This window comes from Macaca nemestrina, chromosome 15 (assembly GCF_043159975.1).
Source record: "Macaca nemestrina isolate mMacNem1 chromosome 15, mMacNem.hap1, whole genome shotgun sequence".
Classification (NCBI taxonomy): Eukaryota; Metazoa; Chordata; class Mammalia; order Primates; family Cercopithecidae; genus Macaca; species Macaca nemestrina.
This window is the reverse complement of record NC_092139.1, coordinates 45,989,170-46,001,518: the sequence shown is the minus strand read 5'-3', so window position 1 is coordinate 46,001,518 and position 12,349 is coordinate 45,989,170.

Here is a 12,349-nt window from a genome sequence, read left to right as displayed (position 1 = left end):
ATTTTTTAAATTTAATATAAGCGAAGACACAGAGTATGCTAGCTTATAAAATTAATGGATTGGATTCCGTCACACAATTAATTATTACCATAAAGATGAATTAGCAGCTTTCAAAGAAGTTTATTTATCTCCACCCTGCTTCTTTTAGAATAACATGTTTAGACACAGTCCTAAATGTCAAAGAAGTATTTTTTGGATCATCTCCATTTTTATGAATAAAAATTTTCCAAAGGGAAACAAAAATGACTCAAATCTTATAATGACAGATTTAACAATATGTCATCTCAAGGATTTACCTAAGCAAGATAAATATCTAATTACTGAACCACGTTATTTTATGACACTTAGCAATTTAGCAAAGAAAGTGCTCAGGTGTAACTACGAACTTTGAGAGTTGCACCCAACACACACGGGCATATATTTTTTCTTATTAGGAAAATTGTTCAGGCCATAGTTATGTTTCCAAAGGACCAGGCCCTTAGAGGAAGTTAAAAGATGATCAAAAGAGAACAAGGGCTTCATGCTTGTCGACTGTAAAAGAGGTGACTGATCCTGGTTGGACTCATCACATGATTGTCATTGGCTATTGGCTGATTTAAGATCATCTTGCTGGGTTGACTCGACTGTACTCTACATGTCTTTCATCCTCTGGCAGGCTGGCCAGACATCTTCACATAGACGTTATAGAGAGAGCAAGGCGAACAACCCCAATATATAACACTCTTCCAGCCTCTCTTTGCATCATGCTAACATCCCACAGGCCAAAATAAATTGCATCATTGGGCTTAAAGCCAGACTAAGCAAGCATTAGAATGCTATAGGGAAGAGGGTGACAATACTGGTAGAGCTCAAGTATTGGGGCCATTAATTAAATCAATCTACCACAGAGACCAGTATCTTTCCCTGACTGAGAAATGTGGGTATGAGCATAACAATAAGCCTCTTAGAGATAGGGTGGACAGGGAACCCTTGTCCCCAAGCAAAAACAAGCTTCAGTTGAAGAGGCATAACCTCTCTCAAGGACACGTTTGCCCTTTGGCACCGATCTTTGCTTGCTTTTTGAATAGCTGGAGCTTGTAATTGCTTGGAATCAGTTTTAACAAAGAGAAAGGAGCAACCAAGAAGAAGCAGAGTCCTTTGTCTAACATTGCACTTATGACAGGAAGCCAGCTAAGTGGCAGTACTTACAAAGAAATGGCATATTTCTTCTCAGGGATAGACGATGTTTTTGGGAAAAAGACAGGTCCTTTGCAACTGCTGTTAGGGAAGTCTTGCTCCTTGATTTGCATAAGCTATGGGAATCTCCTTTGAATTTTATCAAAATTGCAAATTAAGGAGTACAAAAACACGGATAGGGAACAGTTAGATTTCTGAGGCACAATAACAAAGTACTGAAGAGCCTTGATTTGAAATAATAAAATGTATTTGGGATTTCCCATATTTTATATTTGGGGACATTTCTTTTATTATTTTTATTGTGTGTATGTGTGTGTGATAGTCACATGATATATAAATTTCCTATATAACTTTAGTTTATTTAGGTTGGTTCCATAGTGCTATATTGATGCATGTTTTTGCATTTGCTGTTAGAAAACAGGGCAATAAATATGAGGCAATTCAGATGTATTCTGTGTTGCTATAGCAGAATGAAAAACTAGAATTTCTGCACATATTTTAAGCTGCCTCCTACCTTAATGCATTGTGTCATGTTCTTAGCAGTTTCTCCCATAGAAGATGGGCTTTCAACGTGCATGTCGGCTTGGGGGAAATCATACTCCTATGTATTAACTGCTGACTCCTTTAATCCTGTTAGAATTTAATTTCCCTGGATTGAATATGGTGTTATCACCAGGTGCTGAGTGGTCCTTTCCTATCAGTACATATAAATCCTGTTAGTCCTTCCCAGATTCCGGATATTCCAGAGCCTTCTGAGGTCAGACTGTTCTGAAGGAGCATTTGCTCTCTGGTTCATCCAACAAAGAGAGTGGAAGTTAAACTTTTGGACACAGATGTCTTGTTTGTGTCTAGCTGAGTTGTGGGACTGAGGCTCCATGAAATAACAAATTCAAGGACTTTAAAAAGCCTTAAATTAAAATGCCAGATGTTCTTCATTGATTATCAAGGTGCTCACTCAAAAATCAGTATGATTTTCAATTCTTGCAATATTACAAACAAAGCATGTCTTTTAATATGTGTGACCTGCTTTAGCTGCTTGTCCCAGGAAACTCTTTCAAGCAATTATTGGGATTTGCAGTGAAATCAATTCTTAGGGATCCGAGGTCTTTGGTTTCTTGTGAGAGATCCGTTGTGCTCCCAGCTTCCTCTTTCTGCTCATCATCTGTTGGCCATTTCCTGCTAATTATCTTCCTCCACTAAACAAAAGAAAACCAATTCCATTCACAGTCAGATTTGCTACTTGTTTGCACTTCTAATTATTTTTTGAAAGTTTGATTTAAGAAGAAATTATTGGATAAATTGAGGTGTTTATGACATCTGTGGATTCCAGGCATTAATTAAACTAAATCCACATCAAGAGATAGGTGTAAATACTGATAATTTTTGAAAGCTTTAATTTAACTATTTCACTGACATCACTTTAGTCACCAAATGTGATCCAAACATTCTGCAGCATGTTGTGATTTAAAGGTAATTAAGATAAAGTACTTTCCCACAAAGCATTAAGAGTTTACTGTCAGATTTTTCCAAGGATCACAAACTGAAAAGCATTCAGGACAACTTTGTTAAATAAAAAAAAAATGGGTCACGGGCAATGGTGCAGATTCCAGGCCTAATCTGAAAAGGAAGAAACCAGCATTGTTAAGCACAGCCATTGTTTCTATGTAAGAATGTTATTTTACTGCTGTCAGGATTTCTGAACTTTCAAGAGAAGCTGGCATTTGAGATTTATATGCAATATTTTCTACTTTATAATTAAATGTTTAAATTAAAAAGACATTTTGAAGTTAGGGATTAGGTTCAGTCTTTTGTTATACACTTTTGCAAAAAAGAGTTGTAGATCGAATGATCACTGCAGTTGACAGGGCATTTCTCATTGCCTACCGCAGAACTGATTTTCCTATCTACCACTGTCCATGTATCATACTAAAGATGTTTATCATTACTTGACCTGAAAGCTAATATTAAACACGTGGCTTAAATGAGACATGCTAAGTCAACACAAAGCATAGAAAAAAGGAGATAAGAAAAGCCAAAGCCAGCTGATGAGAGAGGGGCATGGAAGTCATGCTAGGCTATTGTTAGCTCAGTCCTCATAAGTTCTTGGTTGCAAAAGAAACTCTGTAGCAAAAGACAGATTATCAAGAGAAAAACAAATAGATGTTTATTAACATGTATATTACCATGTATAGGCGTATAAGAGATATCCAGAGAATGAGTAATTCTCAAAGAGGTGGCTTTGACTTCCGGCTGATATACCATCTTTGACAATGAACAGTATATTTTTAGAGAGGTGACAAGAAAAAGGAAAATGACCTTGAGTCTCTAAGGTCAACAACTTATGGGAAGGCAAATAATGGCAGGTAAATGCTGGTCAGCAAGGTTTGTTTACATAGAGGCTTTTGGTGCCAACTCCACATGCATAAGGGTCTACAGTTGTCTCAAGCAGTTAACTTTTGCTCTCCCTGGTAGAAAAGGGAGGTGGAATATCTTTTTTCTTTGTAAGTTTATGTCCTGATATTATGCAAATAGAGGATAGATAGAGAACTTTCCTAAAAGTCCTTATTTGCTTTCAGATTGTCAATCCTCATGGGAAAGGGTTTATTTTGGGGTGGCACATTCAGGTCTCCCACCCTCCAAACAGGACAAAAACATTGAAAGAAGGAATTATAGAAATAGTGGGCAAAACAAAGCAGAGATGAAGAAATAGGAGCCTGGGCAGGGAAGATTGTCAGTCCCAGCAGTTTTCTAGTTCTTGGATTATTTTCCACTGAAGCTAGGGTATATTTGCTGCACTGAGGTTTTATTATTTCCATGCCCTTTAGTAATGTTCCACTTTGATATAACAAAAGATATACAAGATGTGTATCTTTACTAAAGATACAAAAATTAGCTGGCGTGGTGGGGCACACCTGTAATCCCAGCTACTCAGGAGGCTAAGGCAGGAGAGACACTTGAACCGGGAGGTGGAGGTTACAGTGAGCTGAGATGGCGCCACTGCACTCCAGCACTCCGGCACTGCAGTCTGGGCAACTGAGCGAGACTCGGTAAAAAACAATAATAATAATAATAAAACAAAAAGTGAAATAATTGGAAAGAATAAATAACTTTCATTTGCAGATGAAAGGGTTGTGTACATAGAAAATCCAAAGTAATTTATAGACAGACTATTTGTATTAAAAAGTGGATATAATAAGGTTACTGAATGCTAGATCAATTTAGAGAATCATTTCAGTCCTATATTCAATCAAGAAACAATAGGAAAATGATTACTTGTAATTGGTAACTTTCACTTAGGCATCGAAGATTCTGCAAAATTCCTGCCAAGTTAGCTTCCTCCCCATGAGGTAAGAGATCATACAATTGATGTTGTGAATACCGTTCACACCTTTGGTATGTTTAAGTTTGTATTCCTGTAGCATAGTTTTCATTGTTGTTTTTATCCAAAAACACAGGTATTTTACCAAAGCCCTCATAAACACTGTAACTTAAACAGTTAAAATGATATGGGGATCAAGTAGAAATTATTTAGGCAGATTGTGAGGGTAAGAAAGTCCTCGATAAAGTTTTCCTTTTAATGAAAAGCAGCCACAAGATCATTTTCTTTTCTAACAAAGAGCAGCCTGTAAATTCGAGCTGCAGACATAGAGAAGAAAGCTGGAAGCTTGCACAGGTGAATGCTGGCAGCTGTGCCAATAGGAAAAGGCTATCTGGAGCTAGGCATGTTCAAAATGGCGGCTCTATGTTCCCTTCTCTTTACCAGTGACATGTACAGTAAGGAGCAGACAACATGGCACTGGCTAAGTGGAAAGCCTATTTGCATAATAAGATTAGGGTGGGGTGGCCAGTCTTCTCCTCATGCTATGTAAACATCACACCTGGTCCAACCAATCTGTGGGCCCTAGTAAATCAGACACTGCCTCCTCAAACCTGTCTATAAAATCAGGAGCACCAGACAATGACGCTGCCTCAAAAAGAAGAATACCAATTATAATAGCACAAAAACAAGCACCTATTAAAAACCTAATGAAAGATTTTTAAAATCTCTGCATAGAAACATCTAAACAGACTAAAATATTCCTTAAAAATGGAGAGATCTATTTTCTTATATTGAACTCAACATGTATTAAGATGTTAATACTCCTCAAATTTATCTAAAGGTCTAGTGAAGTCCCTTTAGGGATTGCCACATTTTCTTGTATATATGTGAAGAGTAGCAAGTGATTAGGGATAAAAATAAACAAAGCAATTTTAAAAACCAGCCTTCTGGATATGAAGGCTTACACTATTTGTTTTCAAGATTAAACCTCAGTAAGTAAATCAGAGTAGGATTTTCTGAAGAATACATAAATGGATCAATGAAACAGAATATAGAGTTCAAAGACAAACTCATGCATGACAGCAGGTGATTTATGACAAAGGTGACACTGTAGACTAGTAAGTAAACATTTTTTTTTTTTTTTTTACAATTACTGGTGTTTGGTCAATTGAATATCCGTATGGAAAAATACAAATTTTCCCTCACCATCATCTACAGAAAATCAATTCCAGGCTGAGCATGATCATAGAACAAAACATAAAGGGCAAAACAATACAGCTTCTAGGGCAAAATGCAGGAGAATGCCGTGATGTGACTGGGGTAGGAAATCAAGGTGCTTTTTAACAACAACAACAAAATAAACCAAACATTTTAGACAAATGCTTCTAACAAAAAGCACCAACCATAAAGAAATGGATGGATAAATGTGAATTAATTAAAATTAGAAACTTTTATTAATCAAAACACACAATTAAAATAACAAAAAGGCAAGCAAGAGAGTGAGTAAAGACCTTTGCAAATCAAGTCATATACACAAGGTCATATATTCAGAGAATAGAAATATTCTTACAAAGCGAAAAGCAAATAATCCAATGGAAAAATGAACAAAATTCCTGAATGTTTTTTTTTCACAAAGAGAAGGCTATCCAAAAGGCCATTCAACATATGAAAAAGTGCATGACATCATTAGTTATGTGGAAATACAAATTAAAACCATATTGAGATGGCTATCATTACACATACACAAGATTGTCTAAAATTATTTGAGTGACAATGTCAAGTGTTGACAGATATATGGAGAAAATGGATCTATCGCACATTGCTGGTGGAAATGAAAAATGGTACACCCACTTTGGAAAGTGGCAGTTTCTTATAAAATTAAGCATATATTTACCATATAAGCCATCAATTCCATTCCTAGGTATATACTCAACAGATATGCACACATGTGTCTGGGTGCGATGGCTCACACCCGTAATCCCAGCACTTTGAGAGGCTGAGGTGGGTGGATCACTTGAGCCCAGGAGTTCGAGACCAGCCTGGGCACCATGGCAAAATCCCATCTCTACAAAAAATTAGCCAGGTGTGGCAGTGTGCACCCGTGGTCCCAGCTACCTGGGAAGCTGTGATGGGAAGATCGCCTGAGCTCAGGAGGTGGAGGCTTCAGTGAACCATGACTGTGCCACTGTACTCCAGCCTGGGTGATGGTTATAGCAGCATTACTTGTAATATCCCCAAACTTGAAACAAGCCAAATGCCTATCAATATTAAAATGTATAAATAATTTGAGTTATAGTCATATATCCAGCACTGTCTAGCAATGAAAATGAATGAACTATCATTATTTGTAACAATTTGGATGAATCAGACAGACATAAACAAAATAAAACAGAGAGAACATGCTGTATGATCTCCTTTATGTAAATGTTAAAAACACTATTGAAAATATTTCCTTTGGGGAGTTATAGTTAGGATCAGAATAGTAGTTTATGGAATGTGGAAATTCTTTGCTTTGGTCTAGGCAGATGCATTCTGTAGTAATTCACTGAAATGTAGACATATGATTTGTTCACTTTTCTTAATGTATGATATACTTCAAATATATATTTTTAAGTATTTATATAAATAAAGCTATGTGCTGAAGGCCAATTGCAAGTGTTAAGGTTTTAAGAATAATTAGAATATTCAATCTCATTAATAAAAAATTATATATAATAATACAGTAGTACATAAGAAAATAACATAGAAACAGAATTGCTTAAAAACATTTATATCATCTTTTCTCACTTTTTACATTTTTATTTTATCTCGATAGTGCACAATCTACTTTATCAAGTTATATATTTAATTAAAAACTATGAGTATGCATGTAATATACATATTTATACATACGATACAATTTTTAAGTAAGGAAGTCTTCATAGGTCTACCACCTTGGGAAATTTTCAGGGAGCACTTTAAGAATATTTATTAAAAGCCACCAGTTTTAATTAAAATCTTACTCTTAATCAAGTAGTAAATGTTGTATTGGTTTTACAGGTAATATCACGCTATTTTTAAAAACCTATAAATTTAGAAAGACTCACAATGAAATTATGACTGTGTACTTACTGGTTGTCTGACTATGTTTAAGGTTTTAATATTTCTTCTTATGTCTTCATCAATAAAAATAAACAATAATTATCCCTAATTACTAATATTATAAAGAGTAAATTAAATATCATAACTGATAGTGCTGAGCATATATGTGGCACATAATAGTTGATAGATAAATGTCACCTTTTTAATCCAATCTTTTGTTGTTATTCTGAATTCCTCTTACTGAATGTGAGAGGTGGGTATGAAAGGATATTTCTCAACATCCAGAAAAGGCAATGCACCTCCCATCATTACTCTCTCTCCAGATACTCTCTCCATTTACATACCACAGTTCATTGATTTGGACACTATTTAATATAAGTACTTCTTTTAGGATTCTAATACTCCTGAGTTAACTCAGCAACGTAGATTTACAATATGCAACGTATTTTCAAATTCCTTCAATTCCTAGTTACAATATGAGTAGTGCCCATGAGATCTGTGGCTGACATTATTTCCTAACTGCTGGTGACATTTTTGGAGATGGAAAATATTGACCTATTCTATTGCCAACTTGCATTGCTATATTCTGTTATGACATATAAACTTAAAAAAAAATAACATCATGGCTATATTTTTTTTAAAAAAACCCATCGTCTCTTGCTTTGCATCCACTTCCTGTCTGTTTCTTGCCTGTTGAATTTAATCTGCCTATAAACTCCATGCCTAGAGGAAGCCAATATGTCTTGCCAAATTATTCACCAGGGTCAATTCTGTATTCAAATTGCCTTTTCATCTTTCTTGAATTTTACAAAAGGAGTTTGGCTTCTTTCTGTTTCAATTTTCCTGTATCATTACCATTCAATTTTTGCATTTGACAGCCTTGCAATGGGTCTGGATTAATAACCAGCATGATTTGCCCATGTTCTCCAGGACTACTTCTCTTTATTGTGAATTTAGAGTGGTTTTATTTTTCTGCAAAGGAAATGGAATGTGTACAGTTGATCAAGTGACACATGAAATCGCACTGATAAGTGAAAAATTAAGCTACATTATTTCAAATCATAAACCTTCATCCTCTAATAACAGTATTAATACTCAGATGTATTCAACATATTTTAGTTGAAGTGAACCAAAAATCAAATTTCCCTTGTACAGGAAATCACAACTTCACCCCCCAAATAGCAATATTACATTTACTTTAGGAATTATGGCTCAGTAGCCTATGAGGGAGGCATGGGGATTATCATAGCCTGAATCCACCAACCTGATGAGCTTCTGTTTGGAGGTGATTACTCTCCACTTTCATCTCAAAATGTTCCCCAACTGCCTTACAGAGTTCCCCATAACACTGCATCACGGGCACTCAACCACTTCATGTTCCTGCACCTGGCCCTCCTCACTTTTCTATCCAGTAGTTTTCTCTTTTCCTATAACTTTTCATAGAATAACCCTCATACTTGGATATCAGCCACCTTCATTGGTTGATGTTACCTCTAAACCTCTGAGACACAGCCTTTTTGGCATCTCTTTGGCCCAAGTGTGGGCACAGACCCTACCCTGAGTCCTCAGAACACACAGAGGCAGGACTGTAACTTCAAACAAGGCTTTCCTGAAGTTTGAAGATAATGGAAGAAGAGCACAGCCAAGAGACTATGTAACACCAAGAACGCAAGCATCTGAAAGCTCTGCTTGCCCAGCCACAAGATTATTACAACCCACACCCACCAGAAGCATTTAAAGCTTCTCCAAGTTCTAGAGTCAGAGCCAAACAAACAAATTTAGATTTTTAGAGAGGGGAAGATTCTCATACACTCTTCTTTAAAATCTGGATGGAGGCCTCCAAAAAGATATGTCCACATCCTAATCCCCAGAACCGATGAATATGTCATACGGCTTGAGAGTAAACATTACCTTCCATGGCAGAAGATGTGATTACGTTAAGTCTTTTTAGAGGAAGAGTTTATGCTGTATTATCTGGATGGTCCTAAAATGTGATCACATTTATCTTTATGAGAGAGTCAATAGGAGTTTGAGACAGACACACAGAGGAGAAAATATTTGGAAGAGAATGAAATGTGACCAACAAAGGCAGGGATTGGAGTGATACAGCCTCAAGCCAAGAAACATCAACAGAGGCTGCAAGAGTCGAGGAACAGATTCTCCTCTTGAGCTTCTGGGGGAAGCATGTCCCTGCAGACACCTCAATTTCAGACTCCTGGCCTTCGGAACTATGGGAGAAAAAATTTCTGTGGTTCAAAGCCATGAGGGTTATGGTAATTTTTTTCAGGAGTCCTATGAAATTAATCTTTATTTTCTTATTAATTAGTCTTCCTCTCCAAAGTTTTATTCTTTTCCCAAGATTAACCCCATCTGTTCCAGGAAAAGAGTTCAACACACTCTAGATAAGGATCTGGGCTCTTTCCTGTGAGCTTACGTTATTTAATAAGACCTCGAATTGGTGTGACTAGGGCTCAGGTCGTCAGAATGTTTCAAAACAGTAAAAGCAACTTAGATGTTATTTCCTTTATCTAGAAAATAAAATAAGGTTTTGTATAGGCAATGTTAAGAGGTCCTCCTCCTGAATTATGTGTAAGAACCCTGGACTGAGACACCAGCATTTTGTTAGACACCTACAGAGAAACCAAAGGCAACTTCTGTGAGAGAACAGAAGGCCTAGAAAGACTTCTAAAGCTCTGCCTGCCCTTCCATCATCCTTCAAAGGGCCTAGGATTGGCATTTTAAAAAAATGAAACTATACTCTTATCCCTTTCTTTCCACAATTTCATGCTTGCCGATATCACTCAAACTACTCTTACCTTTACATCAGAGGAAGAGAAAACTGGAGAAATGAATGCTACACAAAATAAAACTATCAACTTGTATGCAGAAAAACATAAAAAAACAAAAGGCACAGGCATGGATTAATCTTTTCAAAAATTTAAGATTAAAAGAGACTTTCATTTTATTTCTTACAGATTTTATACACAGAATAAAGAGAGAGTGAATGATTTTATGTGGATAATTGATTACCAGGATGATTGATTAAGGATGTTTGATCAATTCCCTTTAGGAGAAACCCAACCCAAATGGCTCTGACAAGAGACTCAGAGAAGGGTTCACCCTTGGTGCATTTCCCCAAGTCTTCCTTTCACAGTGGTATCTGTTACCACTTTGTTGCGTATGACCTGGGATTAGCACTAAAACTAGATATCCATGTTTACCCTACTCTGGGTCTCAGGTTTTAGGCATTGCAAATATGAATTTGAAACTCCGTGGTGTACTGCAGAGAGTCTGGAATGAGATAGATGTGGGTTCAAGTTTAGATTTAGCCACTTAGTCATGGGGGCTTAGAAAGTTATTGGTTATTTACCTTCTCTAACCTACATTTGCTTAAACTGCTAAGAGAGCAGAACTGCTGTAAGAGATGGATAAAAGATATTTGTAATCCTGCTTGCCCCACATAGGTGCATAAATCATAAATGAACATAATACTCTGCATTTTACTATGTATGTATAATAAGAACTCAAGCGGGTAGTAATTATGAATAATCATTCTTATAGACCAGGGGTCAGCAAACTTTTTTGATAAAGCACCAGATAGTAAATATTTTAAGCTTTCCTGGTTATGTGGTCCCTGTCGCAACAACTGAACATCGCTCTTGTAATGTGAAAGCAACCAAAGACAGTACTAAATTAATGGAGGGTAGCTGTGTTGCAATAAACATTTCTTTATAAAACAGGCATCATCCCAGATTTGTCCTGTGGGGCATAGTTTGGTGGCCCTTGCTATTGACTTTCCCAGATCATAACAATAGTTGATCATAACAGTAGTTTAGTTGAAGATTATAACTCTCTCCCATGTTGTCACCCTTAAACATTACGCAGCAATTCCTGAATCTCAAATTCTCCTTAACGATTCCCTATGAGAATGAATTTATTCATAATTTCAGCTGTTACATGCTTACTGGTATAAAGATAAGTTAGGATGTTATCATTTAATACATACATTATTAATTCTCCCACTTGTTAGTTTATACGTGTCTTTCCACTTTTTTTTTAGAGAGAGAGAGAGAAACAGGTTCTTGCTCTGTTGCCGAGGCTGGAGTGGTGCAGTGGTACAAGTCATGGCTCACTGCAGCCTCGAATCCTGGACCCAAGTGATCCTCTTGGCTCAGCCTCTAGAGTAGCTGAGACTACAGTTGTGTGACACCACAGATGGCTAATTTAAAAAGAAAATTTGTAGAGATGAGTTCCTGCTATGTTGCCCAGGCTGGTTTTAAACTCCTGGGTTCAGGTGATACTCCCACCTCAGCCTCTTGAGTAGCTAGGACTACAGTCATGTGCCACCACACCCAGATAATTTGTAACTTTTTTGTTGAAACAGGATCTTGGTATGTTGCCCAGGCTGGTCTCAAACTCCTGGCCTCAATCAGTCCTCCCACCTTGGCCTCCCAAAGTGCTGAGATTACAGGCAGGAGCCTCTGTGTCTGCCCTATGTTCTTCAACTTTTAAAAAACCTTGATTCATTTTAGTCACCTTACTAATTGTGAGCCTAATGTCTATTTGACATTATTTTTCTAAACGACTGCCTTTTGAAAGGTAAAAATATGATAGATATTCTTGTGAACACTCAAATCCCTTTCCAAGATCCACACACGATATTCTCTTGGACCCTCCCTGCTATTAAAAATAGTTTTGGAGAATAACATACATATAGTAAAGTCTGTGAATCTTAAATCTCAATGAATGTTATATGCGCATGCACCTTGTAAC